Consider the following 18,784-nt stretch of genomic DNA (forward strand, 5'->3'; position numbering starts at 1 on the left):
CATAAAATGACCCTTGCAGGTTTTACATGCTTGGTTCTTATTAATTTGAGGCTTTGCGACCCTCCAGCCAATGCTGTAAGCCCAGATGTGGAGCTTCTTCCAGGCCTACGGCACATTTGTTTGGGTTTGGCTGTTCAGCCAGCCTTCTGAAGGTAATCTAGAGGCGAGTAGGAGCCTGCGTGGGTGTGAGCCCCAGTAGAATGATGGGACGCGGAAACACTAGAGGTTCAAGTAGGTGACTATGAAAACCAACATGACCCCGACGTGATTTGAACACGCAACCTTCTGATCTGGAGTCAGACGCGCTACCGTTGCGCCACGAGGTCTACTATGCTCGAGGGCTAAAGCTTTTGGCTACTCCTGCGTCAATTCTTCGGTGGTTGCCCACAGAATAACTCGGTTGCCCAGCTAGCCCTGTGCCAGCTTTGGCCGGCTTACCCTGTGCAAGTTTGGGCCGGTTAGCTCAGTTGGTTAGAGCGTGGTGCTAATAACGCCAAGGTCGCGGGTTCGATCCCCGTACGGGCCATTGCCCTTTTATTCCAACGGCGATGGATTTCTATGGCCGCGGGCGCCTGGCCTAGTTTTCTTTAACCTGTTCAACACGTAGCAAAAATGCCTATTTTGCAAGTGGCGCAGCCTAATTATGTCACAGCCACTAGCTAAACTCAGGTCACTTCTTGACTAACAGGGTGCCCCCTAATGGGATCCCCAAACATAAAGGCAGCACTTGTATCTTTTCTTAGTGTTCTTTCAGCACTCAGTCCTTTCACCCAGCAGCAGGCTCCCAAAGCACAGAGAGAGAGAGCAGGAGGGACAGCTCTGAGCATCAGTCAGCTTGCATGTACCAAGGCCTGTGGAGAGCTAAGATTCCGGCTGAGGTCTGGCTACAAGGTAAGGTGTGGACCTAGGAATGTACGCTTTATCCCACCCAAAGCGCTACAACACCTCAAGGCTCCAGAACAATATCTGCTTAAGATTGTGAGAAAACCAAAAGTTAGCTGACTCCACATCAGCCACAAGCCCTGGAGCCTCTCAGCACTCATATGTTAGAACCCGAAGTAAAAGATGTACGCCGTCCAAGATTCTGCCAGCCAGTGCCCCACATAGCCTTCCCCTGCGCTCAGAACTTAGGGAGGGATAATATTTTTCCAACATACAGCGGACGCGTGGCAGTCCATCAGCATTCCCTTGCTAGGTCCCCGGTCTGTGTGCTTCATAAAATGACCCTTGCAGGTTTTACATGCTTGGTTCTTATTAATTTGAGGCTTTGCGACCCTCCAGCCAATGCTGTAAGCCCAGATGTGGAGCTTCTTCCAGGCCTACGGCACATTTGTTTGGGTTTGGCTGTTCACCCAGCCTTCTGAAGGTAATCTAGAGGCGAGTAGGAGCCTGCGTGGGTGTGAGCCCCAGTAGAATGATGGGACGCGGAAACACTAGAGGTTCAAGTAGGTGACTATGAAAACCAACATGACCCCGACGTGATTTGAACACGCAACCTTCTGATCTGGAGTCAGACGCGCTACCGTTGCGCCACGAGGTCTACTATGCTCGAGGGCTAAAGCTTTTGGCTACTCCTGCGTCAATTCTTCGGTGGTTGCCCACAGAATAACTCGGTTGCCCAGCTAGCCCTGTGCCAGCTTTGGCCGGCTTACCCTGTGCAAGTTTGGGCCGGTTAGCTCAGTTGGTTAGAGCGTGGTGCTAATAACGCCAAGGTCGCGGGTTCGATCCCCGTACGGGCCATTGCCCTTTTATTCCAACGGCGATGGATTTCTATGGCCGCGGGCGCCTGGCCTAGTTTTCTTTAACCTGTTCAACACGTAGCAAAAATGCCTATTTTGCAAGTGGCGCAGCCTAATTATGTCACAGCCACTAGCTAAACTCAGGTCACTTCTTGACTAACAGGGTGCCCCCTAATGGGATCCCCAAACATAAAGGCAGCACTTGTATCTTTTCTTAGTGTTCTTTCAGCACTCAGTCCTTTCACCCAGCAGCAGGCTCCCAAAGCACAGAGAGAGAGAGCAGGAGGGACAGCTCTGAGCATCAGTCAGCTTGCATGTACCAAGGCCTGTGGAGAGCTAAGATTCCGGCTGAGGTCTGGCTACAAGGTAAGGTGTGGACCTAGGAATGTACGCTTTATCCCACCCAAAGCGCTACAACACCTCAAGGCTCCAGAACAATATCTGCTTAAGATTGTGAGAAAACCAAAAGTTAGCTGACTCCACATCAGCCACAAGCCCTGGAGCCTCTCAGCACTCATATGTTAGAACCCGAAGTAAAAGATGTACGCCGTCCAAGATTCTGCCAGCCAGTGCCCCACATAGCCTTCCCCTGCGCTCAGAACTTAGGGAGGGATAATATTTTTCCAACATACAGCGGACGCGTGGCAGTCCATCAGCATTCCCTTGCTAGGTCCCCGGTCTGTGTGCTTCATAAAATGTGTAGCCTTGCAAAGCCAGCAACCACTTTGTGACCCTTGCAGGTTTTACATGCTTGGTTCTTATTAATTTGAGGCTTTGCGACCCTCCAGCCAATGCTGTAAGCCCAGATGTGGAGCTTCTTCCAGGCCTACGGCACATTTGTTTGGGTTTGGCTGTTCACCCAGCCTTCTGAAGGTAATCTAGAGGCGAGTAGGAGCCTGCGTGGGTGTGAGCCCCAGTAGAATGATGGGACGCGGAAACACTAGAGGTTCAAGTAGGTGACTATGAAAACCAACATGACCCCGACGTGATTTGAACACGCAACCTTCTGATCTGGAGTCAGACGCGCTACCGTTGCGCCACGAGGTCTACTATGCTCGAGGGCTAAAGCTTTTGGCTACTCCTGCGTCAATTCTTCGGTGGTTGCCCACAGAATAACTCGGTTGCCCAGCTAGCCCTGTGCCAGCTTTGGCCGGCTTACCCTGTGCAAGTTTGGGCCGGTTAGCTCAGTTGGTTAGAGCGTGGTGCTAATAACGCCAAGGTCGCGGGTTCGATCCCCGTACGGGCCATTGCCCTTTTATTCCAACGGCGATGGATTTCTATGGCCGCGGGCGCCTGGCCTAGTTTTCTTTAACCTGTTCAACACGTAGCAAAAATGCCTATTTTGCAAGTGGCGCAGCCTAATTATGTCACAGCCACTAGCTAAACTCAGGTCACTTCTTGACTAACAGGGTGCCCCCTAATGGGATCCCCAAACATAAAGGCAGCACTTGTATCTTTTCTTAGTGTTCTTTCAGCACTCAGTCCTTTCACCCAGCAGCAGGCTCCCAAAGCACAGAGAGAGAGAGCAGGAGGGACAGCTCTGAGCATCAGTCAGCTTGCATGTACCAAGGCCTGTGGAGAGCTAAGATTCCGGCTGAGGTCTGGCTACAAGGTAAGGTGTGGACCTAGGAATGTACGCTTTATCCCACCCAAAGCGCTACAACACCTCAAGGCTCCAGAACAATATCTGCTTAAGATTGTGAGAAAACCAAAAGTTAGCTGACTCCACATCAGCCACAAGCCCTGGAGCCTCTCAGCACTCATATGTTAGAACCCGAAGTAAAAGATGTACGCCGTCCAAGATTCTGCCAGCCAGTGCCCCACATAGCCTTCCCCTGCGCTCAGAACTTAGGGAGGGATAATATTTTTCCAACATACAGCGGACGCGTGGCAGTCCATCAGCATTCCCTTGCTAGGTCCCCGGTCTGTGTGCTTCATAAAATGACCCTTGCAGGTTTTACATGCTTGGTTCTTATTAATTTGAGGCTTTGCGACCCTCCAGCCAATGCTGTAAGCCCAGATGTGGAGCTTCTTCCAGGCCTACGGCACATTTGTTTGGGTTTGGCTGTTCACCCAGCCTTCTGAAGGTAATCTAGAGGCGAGTAGGAGCCTGCGTGGGTGTGAGCCCCAGTAGAATGATGGGACGCGGAAACACTAGAGGTTCAAGTAGGTGACTATGAAAACCAACATGACCCCGACGTGATTTGAACACGCAACCTTCTGATCTGGAGTCAGACGCGCTACCGTTGCGCCACGAGGTCTACTATGCTCGAGGGCTAAAGCTTTTGGCTACTCCTGCGTCAATTCTTCGGTGGTTGCCCACAGAATAACTCGGTTGCCCAGCTAGCCCTGTGCCAGCTTTGGCCGGCTTACCCTGTGCAAGTTTGGGCCGGTTAGCTCAGTTGGTTAGAGCGTGGTGCTAATAACGCCAAGGTCGCGGGTTCGATCCCCGTACGGGCCATTGCCCTTTTATTCCAACGGCGATGGATTTCTATGGCCGCGGGCGCCTGGCCTAGTTTTCTTTAACCTGTTCAACACGTAGCAAAAATGCCTATTTTGCAAGTGGCGCAGCCTAATTATGTCACAGCCACTAGCTAAACTCAGGTCACTTCTTGACTAACAGGGTGCCCCCTAATGGGATCCCCAAACATAAAGGCAGCACTTGTATCTTTTCTTAGTGTTCTTTCAGCACTCAGTCCTTTCACCCAGCAGCAGGCTCCCAAAGCACAGAGAGAGAGAGCAGGAGGGACAGCTCTGAGCATCAGTCAGCTTGCATGTACCAAGGCCTGTGGAGAGCTAAGATTCCGGCTGAGGTCTGGCTACAAGGTAAGGTGTGGACCTAGGAATGTACGCTTTATCCCACCCAAAGCGCTACAACACCTCAAGGCTCCAGAACAATATCTGCTTAAGATTGTGAGAAAACCAAAAGTTAGCTGACTCCACATCAGCCACAAGCCCTGGAGCCTCTCAGCACTCATATGTTAGAACCCGAAGTAAAAGATGTACGCCGTCCAAGATTCTGCCAGCCAGTGCCCCACATAGCCTTCCCCTGCGCTCAGAACTTAGGGAGGGATAATATTTTTCCAACATACAGCGGACGCGTGGCAGTCCATCAGCATTCCCTTGCTAGGTCCCCGGTCTGTGTGCTTCATAAAATGACCCTTGCAGGTTTTACATGCTTGGTTCTTATTAATTTGAGGCTTTGCGACCCTCCAGCCAATGCTGTAAGCCCAGATGTGGAGCTTCTTCCAGGCCTACGGCACATTTGTTTGGGTTTGGCTGTTCACCCAGCCTTCTGAAGGTAATCTAGAGGCGAGTAGGAGCCTGCGTGGGTGTGAGCCCCAGTAGAATGATGGGACGCGGAAACACTAGAGGTTCAAGTAGGTGACTATGAAAACCAACATGACCCCGACGTGATTTGAACACGCAACCTTCTGATCTGGAGTCAGACGCGCTACCGTTGCGCCACGAGGTCTACTATGCTCGAGGGCTAAAGCTTTTGGCTACTCCTGCGTCAATTCTTCGGTGGTTGCCCACAGAATAACTCGGTTGCCCAGCTAGCCCTGTGCCAGCTTTGGCCGGCTTACCCTGTGCAAGTTTGGGCCGGTTAGCTCAGTTGGTTAGAGCGTGGTGCTAATAACGCCAAGGTCGCGGGTTCGATCCCCGTACGGGCCATTGCCCTTTTATTCCAACGGCGATGGATTTCTATGGCCGCGGGCGCCTGGCCTAGTTTTCTTTAACCTGTTCAACACGTAGCAAAAATGCCTATTTTGCAAGTGGCGCAGCCTAATTATGTCACAGCCACTAGCTAAACTCAGGTCACTTCTTGACTAACAGGGTGCCCCCTAATGGGATCCCCAAACATAAAGGCAGCACTTGTATCTTTTCTTAGTGTTCTTTCAGCACTCAGTCCTTTCACCCAGCAGCAGGCTCCCAAAGCACAGAGAGAGAGAGCAGGAGGGACAGCTCTGAGCATCAGTCAGCTTGCATGTACCAAGGCCTGTGGACAGCTAAGATTCCGGCTGAGGTCTGGCTACAAGGTAAGGTGTGGACCTAGGAATGTACGCTTTATCCCACCCAAAGCGCTACAACACCTCAAGGCTCCAGAACAATATCTGCTTAAGATTGTGAGAAAACCAAAAGTTAGCTGACTCCACATCAGCCACAAGCCCTGGAGCCTCTCAGCACTCATATGTTAGAACCCGAAGTAAAAGATGTACGCCGTCCAAGATTCTGCCAGCCAGTGCCCCACATAGCCTTCCCCTGCGCTCAGAACTTAGGGAGGGATAATATTTTTCCAACATACAGCGGACGCGTGGCAGTCCATCAGCATTCCCTTGCTAGGTCCCCGGTCTGTGTGCTTCATAAAATGTGTAGCCTTGCAAAGCCAGCAACCACTTTGTGACCCTTGCAGGTTTTACATGCTTGGTTCTTATTAATTTGAGGCTTTGCGACCCTCCAGCCAATGCTGTAAGCCCAGATGTGGAGCTTCTTCCAGGCCTACGGCACATTTGTTTGGGTTTGGCTGTTCACCCAGCCTTCTGAAGGTAATCTAGAGGCGAGTAGGAGCCTGCGTGGGTGTGAGCCCCAGTAGAATGATGGGACGCGGAAACACTAGAGGTTCAAGTAGGTGACTATGAAAACCAACATGACCCCGACGTGATTTGAACACGCAACCTTCTGATCTGGAGTCAGACGCGCTACCGTTGCGCCACGAGGTCTACTATGCTCGAGGGCTAAAGTTTTTGGCTACTCCTGCGTCAATTCTTCGGTGGTTGCCCACAGAATAACTCGGTTGCCCAGCTAGCCCTGTGCCAGCTTTGGCCGGCTTACCCTGTGCAAGTTTGGGCCGGTTAGCTCAGTTGGTTAGAGCGTGGTGCTAATAACGCCAAGGTCGCGGGTTCGATCCCCGTACGGGCCATTGCCCTTTTATTCCAACGGCGATGGATTTCTATGGCCGCGGGCGCCTGGCCTAGTTTTCTTTAACCTGTTCAACACGTAGCAAAAATGCCTATTTTGCAAGTGGCGCAGCCTAATTATGTCACAGCCACTAGCTAAACTCAGGTCACTTCTTGACTAACAGGGTGCCCCCTAATGGGATCCCCAAACATAAAGGCAGCACTTGTATCTTTTCTTAGTGTTCTTTCAGCACTCAGTCCTTTCACCCAGCAGCAGGCTCCCAAAGCACAGAGAGAGAGAGCAGGAGGGACAGCTCTGAGCATCAGTCAGCTTGCATGTACCAAGGCCTGTGGAGAGCTAAGATTCCGGCTGAGGTCTGGCTACAAGGTAAGGTGTGGACCTAGGAATGTACGCTTTATCCCACCCAAAGCGCTACAACACCTCAAGGCTCCAGAACAATATCTGCTTAAGATTGTGAGAAAACCAAAAGTTAGCTGACTCCACATCAGCCACAAGCCCTGGAGCCTCTCAGCACTCATATGTTAGAACCCGAAGTAAAAGATGTACGCCGTCCAAGATTCTGCCAGCCAGTGCCCCACATAGCCTTCCCCTGCGCTCAGAACTTAGGGAGGGATAATATTTTTCCAACATACAGCGGACGCGTGGCAGTCCATCAGCATTCCCTTGCTAGGTCCCCGGTCTGTGTGCTTCATAAAATGACCCTTGCAGGTTTTACATGCTTGGTTCTTATTAATTTGAGGCTTTGCGACCCTCCAGCCAATGCTGTAAGCCCAGATGTGGAGCTTCTTCCAGGCCTACGGCACATTTGTTTGGGTTTGGCTGTTCACCCAGCCTTCTGAAGGTAATCTAGAGGCGAGTAGGAGCCTGCGTGGGTGTGAGCCCCAGTAGAATGATGGGACGCGGAAACACTAGAGGTTCAAGTAGGTGACTATGAAAACCAACATGACCCCGACGTGATTTGAACACGCAACCTTCTGATCTGGAGTCAGACGCGCTACCGTTGCGCCACGAGGTCTACTATGCTCGAGGGCTAAAGCTTTTGGCTACTCCTGCGTCAATTCTTCGGTGGTTGCCCACAGAATAACTCGGTTGCCCAGCTAGCCCTGTGCCAGCTTTGGCCGGCTTACCCTGTGCAAGTTTGGGCCGGTTAGCTCAGTTGGTTAGAGCGTGGTGCTAATAACGCCAAGGTCGCGGGTTCGATCCCCGTACGGGCCATTGCCCTTTTATTCCAACGGCGATGGATTTCTATGGCCGCGGGCGCCTGGCCTAGTTTTCTTTAACCTGTTCAACACGTAGCAAAAATGCCTATTTTGCAAGTGGCGCAGCCTAATTATGTCACAGCCACTAGCTAAACTCAGGTCACTTCTTGACTAACAGGGTGCCCCCTAATGGGATCCCCAAACATAAAGGCAGCACTTGTATCTTTTCTTAGTGTTCTTTCAGCACTCAGTCCTTTCACCCAGCAGCAGGCTCCCAAAGCACAGAGAGAGAGAGCAGGAGGGACAGCTCTGAGCATCAGTCAGCTTGCATGTACCAAGGCCTGTGGAGAGCTAAGATTCCAGCTGAGGTCTGGCTACAAGGTAAGGTGTGGACCTAGGAATGTACGCTTTATCCCACCCGCTTTGGCCGGTTTACCCTGTGCAAGTTTGGGCCGGTTAGCTCAGTTGGTTAGAGCGTGGTGCTAATAACGCCAAGGTCGCGGGTTCGATCCCCGTACGGGCCATTGCCCTTTTATTCCAACGGCGATGGATTTCTATGGCCGCGGGCGCCTGGCCTAGTTTTCTTTAACCTGTTCAACACGTAGCAAAAATGCCTATTTTGCAAGTGGCGCAGCCTAATTATGTCACAGCCACTAGCTAAACTCAGGTCACTTCTTGACTAACAGGGTGCCCCCTAATGGGATCCCCAAACATAAAGGCAGCACTTGTATCTTTTCTTAGTGTTCTTTCAGCACTCAGTCCTTTCACCCAGCAGCAGGCTCCCAAAGCACAGAGAGAGAGAGCAGGAGGGACAGCTCTGAGCATCAGTCAGCTTGCATGTACCAAGGCCTGTGGAGAGCTAAGATTCCGGCTGAGGTCTGGCTACAAGGTAAGGTGTGGACCTAGGAATGTACGCTTTATCCCACCCAAAGCGCTACAACACCTCAAGGCTCCAGAACAATATCTGCTTAAGATTGTGAGAAAACCAAAAGTTAGCTGACTCCACATCAGCCACAAGCCCTGGAGCCTCTCAGCACTCATATGTTAGAACCCGAAGTAAAAGATGTACGCCGTCCAAGATTCTGCCAGCCAGTGCCCCACATAGCCTTCCCCTGCGCTCAGAACTTAGGGAGGGATAATATTTTTCCAACATACAGCGGACGCGTGGCAGTCCATCAGCATTCCCTTGCTAGGTCCCCGGTCTGTGTGCTTCATAAAATGACCCTTGCAGGTTTTACATGCTTGGTTCTTATTAATTTGAGGCTTTGCGACCCTCCAGCCAATGCTGTAAGCCCAGATGTGGAGCTTCTTCCAGGCCTACGGCACATTTGTTTGGGTTTGGCTGTTCACCCAGCCTTCTGAAGGTAATCTAGAGGCGAGTAGGAGCCTGTGTGGGTGTGAGCCCCAGTAGAATGATGGGACGCGGAAACACTAGAGGTTCAAGTAGGTGACTATGAAAACCAACATGACCCCGACGTGATTTGAACACGCAACCTTCTGATCTGGAGTCAGACGCGCTACCGTTGCGCCATGAGGTCTACTATGCTCGAGGGCTAAAGCTTTTGGCTACTCCTGCGTCAATTCTTCGGTGGTTGCCCACAGAATAACTCGGTTGCCCAGCTAGCCCTGTGCCAGCTTTGGCCGGCTTACCTTGTGCAAGTTTGGGCCGGTTAGCTCAGTTGGTTAGAGCGTGGTGCTAATAACGCCAAGGTCGCGGGTTCGATCCCCGTACGGGCCATTGCCCTTTTATTCCAACGGCGATGGATTTCTATGGCCGCGGGCGCCTGGCCTAGTTTTCTTTAACCTGTTCAACACGTAGCAAAAATGCCTATTTTGCAAGTGGCGCAGCCTAATTATGTCACAGCCACTAGCTAAACTCAGGTCACTTCTTGACTAACAGGGTGCCCCCTAATGGGATCCCCAAACATAAAGGCAGCACTTGTATCTTTTCTTAGTGTTCTTTCAGCACTCAGTCCTTTCACCCAGCAGCAGGCTCCCAAAGCACAGAGAGAGAGAGCAGGAGGGACAGCTCTGAGCATCAGTCAGCTTGCATGTACCAAGGCCTGTGGAGAGCTAAGATTCCAGCTGAGGTCTGGCTACAAGGTAAGGTGTGGACCTAGGAATGTACGCTTTATCCCACCCAAAGCGCTACAACACCTCAAGGCTCCAGAACAATATCTGCTTAAGATTGTGAGAAAACCAAAAGTTAGCTGACTCCACATCAGCCACAAGCCCTGGAGCCTCTCAGCACTCATATGTTAGAACCCGAAGTAAAAGATGTACGCCGTCCAAGATTCTGCCAGCCAGTGCCCCACATAGCCTTCCCCTGCGCTCAGAACTTAGGGAGGGATAATATTTTTCCAACATACAGCGGACGCGTGGCAGTCCATCAGCATTCCCTTGCTAGGTCCCCGGTCTGTGTGCTTCATAAAATGTGTAGCCTTGCAAAGCCAGCAACCACTTTGTGACCCTTGCAGGTTTTACATGCTTGGTTCTTATTAATTTGAGGCTTTGCGACCCTCCAGCCAATGCTGTAAGCCCAGATGTGGAGCTTCTTCCAGGCCTACGGCACATTTGTTTGGGTTTGGCTGTTCACCCAGCCTTCTGAAGGTAATCTAGAGGCGAGTAGGAGCCTGCGTGGGTGTGAGCCCCAGTAGAATGATGGGACGCGGAAACACTAGAGGTTCAAGTAGGTGACTATGAAAACCAACATGACCCCGACGTGATTTGAACACGCAACCTCCTGATCTGGAGTCAGACGCGCTACCGTTGCGCCACGAGGTCTACTATGCTCGAGGGCTAAAGTTTTTGGCTACTCCTGCGTCAATTCTTCGGTGGTTGCCCACAGAATAACTCGGTTGCCCAGCTAGCCCTGTGCCAGCTTTGGCCGGCTTACCCTGTGCAAGTTTGGGCCGGTTAGCTCAGTTGGTTAGAGCGTGGTGCTAATAACGCCAAGGTCGCGGGTTCGATCCCCGTACGGGCCATTGCCCTTTTATTCCAACGGCGATGGATTTCTATGGCCGCGGGCGCCTGGCCTAGTTTTCTTTAACCTGTTCAACACGTAGCAAAAATGCCTATTTTGCAAGTGGCGCAGCCTAATTATGTCACAGCCACTAGCTAAACTCAGGTCACTTCTTGACTAACAGGGTGCCCCCTAATGGGATCCCCAAACATAAAGGCAGCACTTGTATCTTTTCTTAGTGTTCTTTCAGCACTCAGTCCTTTCACCCAGCAGCAGGCTCCCAAAGCACAGAGAGAGAGAGCAGGAGGGACAGCTCTGAGCATCAGTCAGCTTGCATGTACCAAGGCCTGTGGAGAGCTAAGATTCCGGCTGAGGTCTGGCTACAAGGTAAGGTGTGGACCTAGGAATGTACGCTTTATCCCACCCAAAGCGCTACAACACCTCAAGGCTCCAGAACAATATCTGCTTAAGATTGTGAGAAAACCAAAAGTTAGCTGACTCCACATCAGCCACAAGCCCTGGAGCCTCTCAGCACTCATATGTTAGAACCCGAAGTAAAAGATGTACGCCGTCCAAGATTCTGCCAGCCAGTGCCCCACATAGCCTTCCCCTGCGCTCAGAACTTAGGGAGGGATAATATTTTTCCAACATACAGCGGACGCGTGGCAGTCCATCAGCATTCCCTTGCTAGGTCCCCGGTCTGTGTGCTTCATAAAATGACCCTTGCAGGTTTTACATGCTTGGTTCTTATTAATTTGAGGCTTTGCGACCCTCCAGCCAATGCTGTAAGCCCAGATGTGGAGCTTCTTCCAGGCCTACGGCACATTTGTTTGGGTTTGGCTGTTCACCCAGCCTTCTGAAGGTAATCTAGAGGCGAGTAGGAGCCTGCGTGGGTGTGAGCCCCAGTAGAATGATGGGACGCGGAAACACTAGAGGTTCAAGTAGGTGACTATGAAAACCAACATGACCCCGACGTGATTTGAACACGCAACCTTCTGATCTGGAGTCAGACGCGCTACCGTTGCGCCACGAGGTCTACTATGCTCGAGGGCTAAAGCTTTTGGCTACTCCTGCGTCAATTCTTCGGTGGTTGCCCACAGAATAACTCGGTTGCCCAGCTAGCCCTGTGCCAGCTTTGGCCGGCTTACCCTGTGCAAGTTTGGGCCGGTTAGCTCAGTTGGTTAGAGCGTGGTGCTAATAACGCCAAGGTCGCGGGTTCGATCCCCGTACGGGCCATTGCCCTTTTATTCCAACGGCGATGGATTTCTATGGCCGCGGGCGCCTGGCCTAGTTTTCTTTAACCTGTTCAACACGTAGCAAAAATGCCTATTTTGCAAGTGGCGCAGCCTAATTATGTCACAGCCACTAGCTAAACTCAGGTCACTTCTTGACTAACAGGGTGCCCCCTAATGGGATCCCCAAACATAAAGGCAGCACTTGTATCTTTTCTTAGTGTTCTTTCAGCACTCAGTCCTTTCACCCAGCAGCAGGCTCCCAAAGCACAGAGAGAGAGAGCAGGAGGGACAGCTCTGAGCATCAGTCAGCTTGCATGTACCAAGGCCTGTGGAGAGCTAAGATTCCGGCTGAGGTCTGGCTACAAGGTAAGGTGTGGACCTAGGAATGTACGCTTTATCCCACCCAAAGCGCTACAACACCTCAAGGCTCCAGAACAATATCTGCTTAAGATTGTGAGAAAACCAAAAGTTAGCTGACTCCACATCAGCCACAAGCCCTGGAGCCTCTCAGCACTCATATGTTAGAACCCGAAGTAAAAGATGTACGCCGTCCAAGATTCTGCCAGCCAGTGCCCCACATAGCCTTCCCCTGCGCTCAGAACTTAGGGAGGGATAATATTTTTCCAACATACAGCGGACGCGTGGCAGTCCATCAGCATTCCCTTGCTAGGTCCCCGGTCTGTGTGCTTCATAAAATGTGTAGCCTTGCAAAGCCAGCAACCACTTTGTGACCCTTGCAGGTTTTACATACTTGGTTCTTATTAATTTGAGGCTTTGCGACCCTCCAGCCAATGCTGTAAGCCCAGATGTGGAGCTTCTTCCAGGCCTACGGCACATTTGTTTGGGTTTGGCTGTTCACCCAGCCTTCTGAAGGTAATCTAGAGGCGAGTAGGAGCCTGCGTGGGTGTGAGCCCCAGTAGAATGATGGGACGCGGAAACACTAGAGGTTCAAGTAGGTGACTATGAAAACCAACATGACCCCGACGTGATTTGAACACGCAACCTTCTGATCTGGAGTCAGACGCGCTACCGTTGCGCCACGAGGTCTACTATGCTCGAGGGCTAAAGTTTTTGGCTACTCCTGCGTCAATTCTTCGGTGGTTGCCCACAGAATAACTCGGTTGCCCAGCTAGCCCTGTGCCAGCTTTGGCCGGCTTACCCTGTGCAAGTTTGGGCCGGTTAGCTCAGTTGGTTAGAGCGTGGTGCTAATAACGCCAAGGTCGCGGGTTCGATCCCTGTACGGGCCATTGCCCTTTTATTCCAACGGCGATGGATTTCTATGGCCGCGGGCGCCTGGCCTAGTTTTCTTTAACCTGTTCAACACGTAGCAAAAATGCCTATTTTGCAAGTGGCGCAGCCTAATTATGTCACAGCCACTAGCTAAACTCAGGTCACTTCTTGACTAACAGGGTGCCCCCTAATGGGATCCCCAAACATAAAGGCAGCACTTGTATCTTTTCTTAGTGTTCTTTCAGCACTCAGTCCTTTCACCCAGCAGCAGGCTCCCAAAGCACAGAGAGAGAGAGCAGGAGGGACAGCTCTGAGCATCAGTCAGCTTGCATGTACCAAGGCCTGTGGAGAGCTAAGATTCCGGCTGAGGTCTGGCTACAAGGTAAGGTGTGGACCTAGGAATGTACGCTTTATCCCACCCAAAGCGCTACAACACCTCAAGGCTCCAGAACAATATCTGCTTAAGATTGTGAGAAAACCAAAAGTTAGCTGACTCCACATCAGCCACAAGCCCTGGAGCCTCTCAGCACTCATATGTTAGAACCCGAAGTAAAAGATGTACGCCGTCCAAGATTCTGCCAGCCAGTGCCCCACATAGCCTTCCCCTGCGCTCAGAACTTAGGGAGGGATAATATTTTTCCAACATACAGCGGACGCGTGGCAGTCCATCAGCATTCCCTTGCTAGGTCCCCGGTCTGTGTGCTTCATAAAATGTGTAGCCTTGCAAAGCCAGCAACCACTTTGTGACCCTTGCAGGTTTTACATGCTTGGTTCTTATTAATTTGAGGCTTTGCGACCCTCCAGCCAATGCTGTAAGCCCAGATGTGGAGCTTCTTCCAGGCCTACGGCACATTTGTTTGGGTTTGGCTGTTCACCCAGCCTTCTGAAGGTAATCTAGAGGCGAGTAGGAGCCTGCGTGGGTGTGAGCCCCAGTAGAATGATGGGACGCGGAAACACTAGAGGTTCAAGTAGGTGACTATGAAAACCAACATGACCCCGACGTGATTTGAACACGCAACCTTCTGATCTGGAGTCAGACGCGCTACCGTTGCGCCACGAGGTCTACTATGCTCGAGGGCTAAAGTTTTTGGCTACTCCTGCGTCAATTCTTCGGTGGTTGCCCACAGAATAACTCGGTTGCCCAGCTAGCCCTGTGCCAGCTTTGGCCGGCTTACCCTGTCCAAGTTTGGGCCGGTTAGCTCAGTTGGTTAGAGCGTGGTGCTAATAACGCCAAGGTCGCGGGTTCGATCCCCGTACGGGCCATTGCCCTTTTATTCCAACGGCGATGGATTTCTATGGCCGCGGGCGCCTGGCCTAGTTTTCTTTAACCTGTTCAACACGTAGCAAAAATGCCTATTTTGCAAGTGGCGCAGCCTAATTATGTCACAGCCACTAGCTAAACTCAGGTCACTTCTTGACTAACAGGGTGCCCCCTAATGGGATCCCCAAACATAAAGGCAGCACTTGTATCTTTTCTTAGTGTTCTTTCAGCACTCAGTCCTTTCACCCAGCAGCAGGCTCCCAAAGCACAGAGAGAGAGAGCAGGAGGGACAGCTCTGAGCATCAGTCAGCTTGCATGTACCAAGGCCTGTGGAGAGCTAAGATTCCGGCTGAGGTCTGGCTACAAGGTAAGGTGTGGACCTAGGAATGTACGCTTTATCCCACCCAAAGCGCTACAACACCTCAAGGCTCCAGAACAATATCTGCTTAAGATTGTGAGAAAACCAAAAGTTAGCTGACTCCACATCAGCCACAAGCCCTGGAGCCTCTCAGCACTCATATGTTAGAACCCGAAGTAAAAGATGTACGCCGTCCAAGATTCTGCCAGCCAGTGCCCCACATAGCCTTCCCCTGCGCTCAGAACTTAGGGAGGGATAATATTTTTCCAACATACAGCGGACGCGTGGCAGTCCATCAGCATTCCCTTGCTAGGTCCCCGGTCTGTGTGCTTCATAAAATGTGTAGCCTTGCAAAGCCAGCAACCACTTTGTGACCCTTGCAGGTTTTACATGCTTGGTTCTTATTAATTTGAGGCTTTGCGACCCTCCAGCCAATGCTGTAAGCCCAGATGTGGAGCTTCTTCCAGGCCTACGGCACATTTGTTTGGGTTTGGCTGTTCACCCAGCCTTCTGAAGGTAATCTAGAGGCGAGTAGGAGCCTGCGTGGGTGTGAGCCCCAGTAGAATGATGGGACGCGGAAACACTAGAGGTTCAAGTAGGTGACTATGAAAACCAACATGACCCCGACGTGATTTGAACACGCAACCTTCTGATCTGGAGTCAGACGCGCTACCGTTGCGCCACGAGGTCTACTATGCTCGAGGGCTAAAGTTTTTGGCTACTCCTGCGTCAATTCTTCGGTGGTTGCCCACAGAATAACTCGGTTGCCCAGCTAGCCCTGTGCCAGCTTTGGCCGGCTTACCCTGTCCAAGTTTGGGCCGGTTAGCTCAGTTGGTTAGAGCGTGGTGCTAATAACGCCAAGGTCGCGGGTTCGATCCCCGTACGGGCCATTGCCCTTTTATTCCAACGGCGATGGATTTCTATGGCCGCGGGCGCCTGGCCTAGTTTTCTTTAACCTGTTCAACACGTAGCAAAAATGCCTATTTTGCAAGTGGCGCAGCCTAATTATGTCACAGCCACTAGCTAAACTCAGGTCACTTCTTGACTAACAGGGTGCCCCCTAATGGGATCCCCAAACATAAAGGCAGCACTTGTATCTTTTCTTAGTGTTCTTTCAGCACTCAGTCCTTTCACCCAGCAGCAGGCTCCCAAAGCACAGAGAGAGAGAGCAGGAGGGACAGCTCTGAGCATCAGTCAGCTTGCATGTACCAAGGCCTGTGGAGAGCTAAGATTCCGGCTGAGGTCTGGCTACAAGGTAAGGTGTGGACCTAGGAATGTACGCTTTATCCCACCCAAAGCGCTACAACACCTCAAGGCTCCAGAACAATATCTGCTTAAGATTGTGAGAAAACCAAAAGTTAGCTGACTCCACATCAGCCACAAGCCCTGGAGCCTCTCAGCACTCATATGTTAGAACCCGAAGTAAAAGATGTACGCCGTCCAAGATTCTGCCAGCCAGTGCCCCACATAGCCTTCCCCTGCGCTCAGAACTTAGGGAGGGATAATATTTTTCCAACATACAGCGGACGCGTGGCAGTCCATCAGCATTCCCTTGCTAGGTCCCCGGTCTGTGTGCTTCATAAAATGACCCTTGCAGGTTTTACATGCTTGGTTCTTATTAATTTGAGGCTTTGCGACCCTCCAGCCAATGCTGTAAGCCCAGATGTGGAGCTTCTTCCAGGCCTACGGCACATTTGTTTGGGTTTGGCTGTTCACCCAGCCTTCTGAAGGTAATCTAGAGGCGAGTAGGAGCCTGCGTGGGTGTGAGCCCCAGTAGAATGATGGGACGCGGAAACACTAGAGGTTCAAGTAGGTGACTATGAAAACCAACATGACCCCGACGTGATTTGAACACGCAACCTTCTGATCTGGAGTCAGACGCGCTACCGTTGCGCCACGAGGTCTACTATGCTCGAGGGCTAAAGCTTTTGGCTACTCCTGCGTCAATTCTTCGGTGGTTGCCCACAGAATAACTCGGTTGCCCAGCTAGCCCTGTGCCAGCTTTGGCCGGCTTACCCTGTGCAAGTTTGGGCCGGTTAGCTCAGTTGGTTAGAGCGTGGTGCTAATAACGCCAAGGTCGCGGGTTCGATCCCCGTACGGGCCATTGCCCTTTTATTCCAACGGCGATGGATTTCTATGGCCGCGGGCGCCTGGCCTAGTTTTCTTTAACCTGTTCAACACGTAGCAAAAATGCCTATTTTGCAAGTGGCGCAGCCTAATTATGTCACAGCCACTAGCTAAACTCAGGTCACTTCTTGACTAACAGGGTGCCCCCTAATGGGATCCCCAAACATAAAGGCAGCACTTGTATCTTTTCTTAGTGTTCTTTCAGCACTCAGTCCTTTCACCCAGCAGCAGGCTCCCAAAGCACAGAGAGAGAGAGCAGGAGGGACAGCTCTGAGCATCAGTCAGCTTGCATGTACCAAGGCCTGTGGAGAGCTAAGATTCCAGCTGAGGTCTGGCTACAAGGTAAGGTGTGGACCTAGGAATGTACGCTTTATCCCACCCAAAGCGCTACAACACCTCAAGGCTCCAGAACAATATCTGCTTAAGATTGTGAGAAAACCAAAAGTTAGCTGACTCCACATCAGCCACAAGCCCTGGAGCCTCTCAGCACTCATATGTTAGAACCCGAAGTAAAAGATGTACGCCGTCCAAGATTCTGCCAGCCAGTGCCCCACATAGCCTTCCCCTGCGCTCAGAACTTAGGGAGGGATAATATTTTTCCAACATACAGCGGACGCGTGGCAGTCCATCAGCATTCCCTTGCTAGGTCCCCGGTCTGTGTGCTTCATAAAATGTGTAGCCTTGCAAAGCCAGCAACCACTTTGTGACCCTTGCAGGTTTTACATGCTTGGTTCTTATTAATTTGAGGCTTTGCGACCCTCCAGCCAATGCTGTAAGCCCAGATGTGGAGCTTCTTCCAGGCCTACGGCACATTTGTTTGGGTTTGGCTGTTCACCCAGCCTTCTGAAGGTAATCTAGAGGCGAGTAGGAGCCTGCGTGGGTGTGAGCCCCAGTAGAATGATGGGACGCGGAAACACTAGAGGTTCAAGTAGGTGACTATGAAAACCAACATGACCCCGACGTGATTTGAACACGCAACCTCCTGATCTGGAGTCAGACGCGCTACCGTTGCGCCACGAGGTCTACTATGCTCGAGGGCTAAAGTTTTTGGCTACTCCTGCGTCAATTCTTCGGTGGTTGCCCACAGAATAACTCGGTTGCCCAGCTAGCCCTGTGCCAGCTTTGGCCGGCTTACCCTGTGCAAGTTTGGGCCGGTTAGCTCAGTTGGTTAGAGCGTGGTGCTAATAACGCCAAGGTCGCGGGTTCGATCCCCGTACGGGCCATTGCCCTTTTATTCCAACGGCGATGGATTTCTATGGCCGCGGGCGCCTGGCCTAGTTTTCTTTAACCTGTTCAACACGTAGCAAAAATGCCTATTTTGCAAGTGGCGCAGCCTAATTATGTCACAGCCACTAGCTAAACTCAGGTCACTTCTTGACTAACAGGGTGCCCCCTAATGGGATCCCCAAACATAAAGGCAGCACTTGTATCTTTTCTTAGTGTTCTTTCAGCACTCAGTCCTTTCACCCAGCAGCAGGCTCCCAAAGCACAGAGAGAGAGAGCAGGAGGGACAGCTCTGAGCATCAGTCAGCTTGCATGTACCAAGGCCTGTGGAGAGCTAAGATTCCGGCTGAGGTCTGGCTACAAGGTAAGGTGTGGACCTAGGAATGTACGCTTTATCCCACCCAAAGCGCTACAACACCTCAAGGCTCCAGAACAATATCTGCTTAAGATTGTGAGAAAACCAAAAGTTAGCTGACTCCACATCAGCCACAAGCCCTGGAGCCTCTCAGCACTCATATGTTAGAACCCG

At 51.5% G+C, this 18,784-nt stretch overlaps 30 non-coding genes across 30 annotated transcripts; 15 read left to right on the plus strand and 15 right to left on the minus strand.

The window, feature by feature from the left end:
• Positions 1 to 254: 254 nt before the first annotated feature.
• Positions 255 to 326, minus strand: TRNAW-CCA (transfer RNA tryptophan (anticodon CCA)). Its single transcript has one exon. It is a non-coding gene; the product is annotated as a tRNA-Trp (tRNA).
• A 126-nt stretch (positions 327 to 452) lies between these two features.
• Positions 453 to 526, plus strand: TRNAI-AAU (transfer RNA isoleucine (anticodon AAU)). Its single transcript has one exon. It is a non-coding gene; the product is annotated as a tRNA-Ile (tRNA).
• Positions 527 to 1,468: 942 nt separating this feature from the next.
• TRNAW-CCA (transfer RNA tryptophan (anticodon CCA)) lies at positions 1,469 to 1,540 on the minus strand. The gene has a single exon. It is a non-coding gene; the product is annotated as a tRNA-Trp (tRNA).
• A 126-nt stretch (positions 1,541 to 1,666) lies between these two features.
• Positions 1,667 to 1,740, plus strand: TRNAI-AAU (transfer RNA isoleucine (anticodon AAU)). Its single transcript has one exon. It is a non-coding gene; the product is annotated as a tRNA-Ile (tRNA).
• A 974-nt stretch (positions 1,741 to 2,714) lies between these two features.
• TRNAW-CCA (transfer RNA tryptophan (anticodon CCA)) lies at positions 2,715 to 2,786 on the minus strand. The gene has a single exon. It is a non-coding gene; the product is annotated as a tRNA-Trp (tRNA).
• Positions 2,787 to 2,912: 126 nt separating this feature from the next.
• Positions 2,913 to 2,986, plus strand: TRNAI-AAU (transfer RNA isoleucine (anticodon AAU)). The gene has a single exon. It is a non-coding gene; the product is annotated as a tRNA-Ile (tRNA).
• A 942-nt stretch (positions 2,987 to 3,928) lies between these two features.
• Positions 3,929 to 4,000, minus strand: TRNAW-CCA (transfer RNA tryptophan (anticodon CCA)). The gene has a single exon. It is a non-coding gene; the product is annotated as a tRNA-Trp (tRNA).
• Positions 4,001 to 4,126: 126 nt separating this feature from the next.
• TRNAI-AAU (transfer RNA isoleucine (anticodon AAU)) lies at positions 4,127 to 4,200 on the plus strand. Its single transcript has one exon. It is a non-coding gene; the product is annotated as a tRNA-Ile (tRNA).
• Positions 4,201 to 5,142: 942 nt separating this feature from the next.
• TRNAW-CCA (transfer RNA tryptophan (anticodon CCA)) lies at positions 5,143 to 5,214 on the minus strand. Its single transcript has one exon. It is a non-coding gene; the product is annotated as a tRNA-Trp (tRNA).
• A 126-nt stretch (positions 5,215 to 5,340) lies between these two features.
• Positions 5,341 to 5,414, plus strand: TRNAI-AAU (transfer RNA isoleucine (anticodon AAU)). The gene has a single exon. It is a non-coding gene; the product is annotated as a tRNA-Ile (tRNA).
• A 974-nt stretch (positions 5,415 to 6,388) lies between these two features.
• On the minus strand, positions 6,389 to 6,460 carry TRNAW-CCA (transfer RNA tryptophan (anticodon CCA)). Its single transcript has one exon. It is a non-coding gene; the product is annotated as a tRNA-Trp (tRNA).
• A 126-nt stretch (positions 6,461 to 6,586) lies between these two features.
• On the plus strand, positions 6,587 to 6,660 carry TRNAI-AAU (transfer RNA isoleucine (anticodon AAU)). Its single transcript has one exon. It is a non-coding gene; the product is annotated as a tRNA-Ile (tRNA).
• A 942-nt stretch (positions 6,661 to 7,602) lies between these two features.
• TRNAW-CCA (transfer RNA tryptophan (anticodon CCA)) lies at positions 7,603 to 7,674 on the minus strand. The gene has a single exon. It is a non-coding gene; the product is annotated as a tRNA-Trp (tRNA).
• Positions 7,675 to 7,800: 126 nt separating this feature from the next.
• On the plus strand, positions 7,801 to 7,874 carry TRNAI-AAU (transfer RNA isoleucine (anticodon AAU)). Its single transcript has one exon. It is a non-coding gene; the product is annotated as a tRNA-Ile (tRNA).
• Positions 7,875 to 8,308: 434 nt separating this feature from the next.
• TRNAI-AAU (transfer RNA isoleucine (anticodon AAU)) lies at positions 8,309 to 8,382 on the plus strand. Its single transcript has one exon. It is a non-coding gene; the product is annotated as a tRNA-Ile (tRNA).
• A 942-nt stretch (positions 8,383 to 9,324) lies between these two features.
• TRNAW-CCA (transfer RNA tryptophan (anticodon CCA)) lies at positions 9,325 to 9,396 on the minus strand. The gene has a single exon. It is a non-coding gene; the product is annotated as a tRNA-Trp (tRNA).
• Positions 9,397 to 9,522: 126 nt separating this feature from the next.
• Positions 9,523 to 9,596, plus strand: TRNAI-AAU (transfer RNA isoleucine (anticodon AAU)). Its single transcript has one exon. It is a non-coding gene; the product is annotated as a tRNA-Ile (tRNA).
• Positions 9,597 to 10,570: 974 nt separating this feature from the next.
• Positions 10,571 to 10,642, minus strand: TRNAW-CCA (transfer RNA tryptophan (anticodon CCA)). The gene has a single exon. It is a non-coding gene; the product is annotated as a tRNA-Trp (tRNA).
• Positions 10,643 to 10,768: 126 nt separating this feature from the next.
• TRNAI-AAU (transfer RNA isoleucine (anticodon AAU)) lies at positions 10,769 to 10,842 on the plus strand. The gene has a single exon. It is a non-coding gene; the product is annotated as a tRNA-Ile (tRNA).
• Positions 10,843 to 11,784: 942 nt separating this feature from the next.
• TRNAW-CCA (transfer RNA tryptophan (anticodon CCA)) lies at positions 11,785 to 11,856 on the minus strand. Its single transcript has one exon. It is a non-coding gene; the product is annotated as a tRNA-Trp (tRNA).
• A 126-nt stretch (positions 11,857 to 11,982) lies between these two features.
• TRNAI-AAU (transfer RNA isoleucine (anticodon AAU)) lies at positions 11,983 to 12,056 on the plus strand. The gene has a single exon. It is a non-coding gene; the product is annotated as a tRNA-Ile (tRNA).
• A 974-nt stretch (positions 12,057 to 13,030) lies between these two features.
• Positions 13,031 to 13,102, minus strand: TRNAW-CCA (transfer RNA tryptophan (anticodon CCA)). Its single transcript has one exon. It is a non-coding gene; the product is annotated as a tRNA-Trp (tRNA).
• A 1,174-nt stretch (positions 13,103 to 14,276) lies between these two features.
• TRNAW-CCA (transfer RNA tryptophan (anticodon CCA)) lies at positions 14,277 to 14,348 on the minus strand. The gene has a single exon. It is a non-coding gene; the product is annotated as a tRNA-Trp (tRNA).
• A 126-nt stretch (positions 14,349 to 14,474) lies between these two features.
• On the plus strand, positions 14,475 to 14,548 carry TRNAI-AAU (transfer RNA isoleucine (anticodon AAU)). The gene has a single exon. It is a non-coding gene; the product is annotated as a tRNA-Ile (tRNA).
• A 974-nt stretch (positions 14,549 to 15,522) lies between these two features.
• TRNAW-CCA (transfer RNA tryptophan (anticodon CCA)) lies at positions 15,523 to 15,594 on the minus strand. The gene has a single exon. It is a non-coding gene; the product is annotated as a tRNA-Trp (tRNA).
• A 126-nt stretch (positions 15,595 to 15,720) lies between these two features.
• On the plus strand, positions 15,721 to 15,794 carry TRNAI-AAU (transfer RNA isoleucine (anticodon AAU)). The gene has a single exon. It is a non-coding gene; the product is annotated as a tRNA-Ile (tRNA).
• A 942-nt stretch (positions 15,795 to 16,736) lies between these two features.
• TRNAW-CCA (transfer RNA tryptophan (anticodon CCA)) lies at positions 16,737 to 16,808 on the minus strand. The gene has a single exon. It is a non-coding gene; the product is annotated as a tRNA-Trp (tRNA).
• A 126-nt stretch (positions 16,809 to 16,934) lies between these two features.
• TRNAI-AAU (transfer RNA isoleucine (anticodon AAU)) lies at positions 16,935 to 17,008 on the plus strand. The gene has a single exon. It is a non-coding gene; the product is annotated as a tRNA-Ile (tRNA).
• A 974-nt stretch (positions 17,009 to 17,982) lies between these two features.
• Positions 17,983 to 18,054, minus strand: TRNAW-CCA (transfer RNA tryptophan (anticodon CCA)). Its single transcript has one exon. It is a non-coding gene; the product is annotated as a tRNA-Trp (tRNA).
• A 126-nt stretch (positions 18,055 to 18,180) lies between these two features.
• TRNAI-AAU (transfer RNA isoleucine (anticodon AAU)) lies at positions 18,181 to 18,254 on the plus strand. The gene has a single exon. It is a non-coding gene; the product is annotated as a tRNA-Ile (tRNA).
• The last annotated feature ends 530 nt before the right edge of the window (positions 18,255 to 18,784 follow it).

The sequence above is a fragment of the Aquarana catesbeiana genome, linkage group LG03 (genome assembly GCF_042186555.1).
Source record: "Aquarana catesbeiana isolate 2022-GZ linkage group LG03, ASM4218655v1, whole genome shotgun sequence".
NCBI lineage: Eukaryota > Metazoa > Chordata > Amphibia > Anura > Ranidae > Aquarana > Aquarana catesbeiana.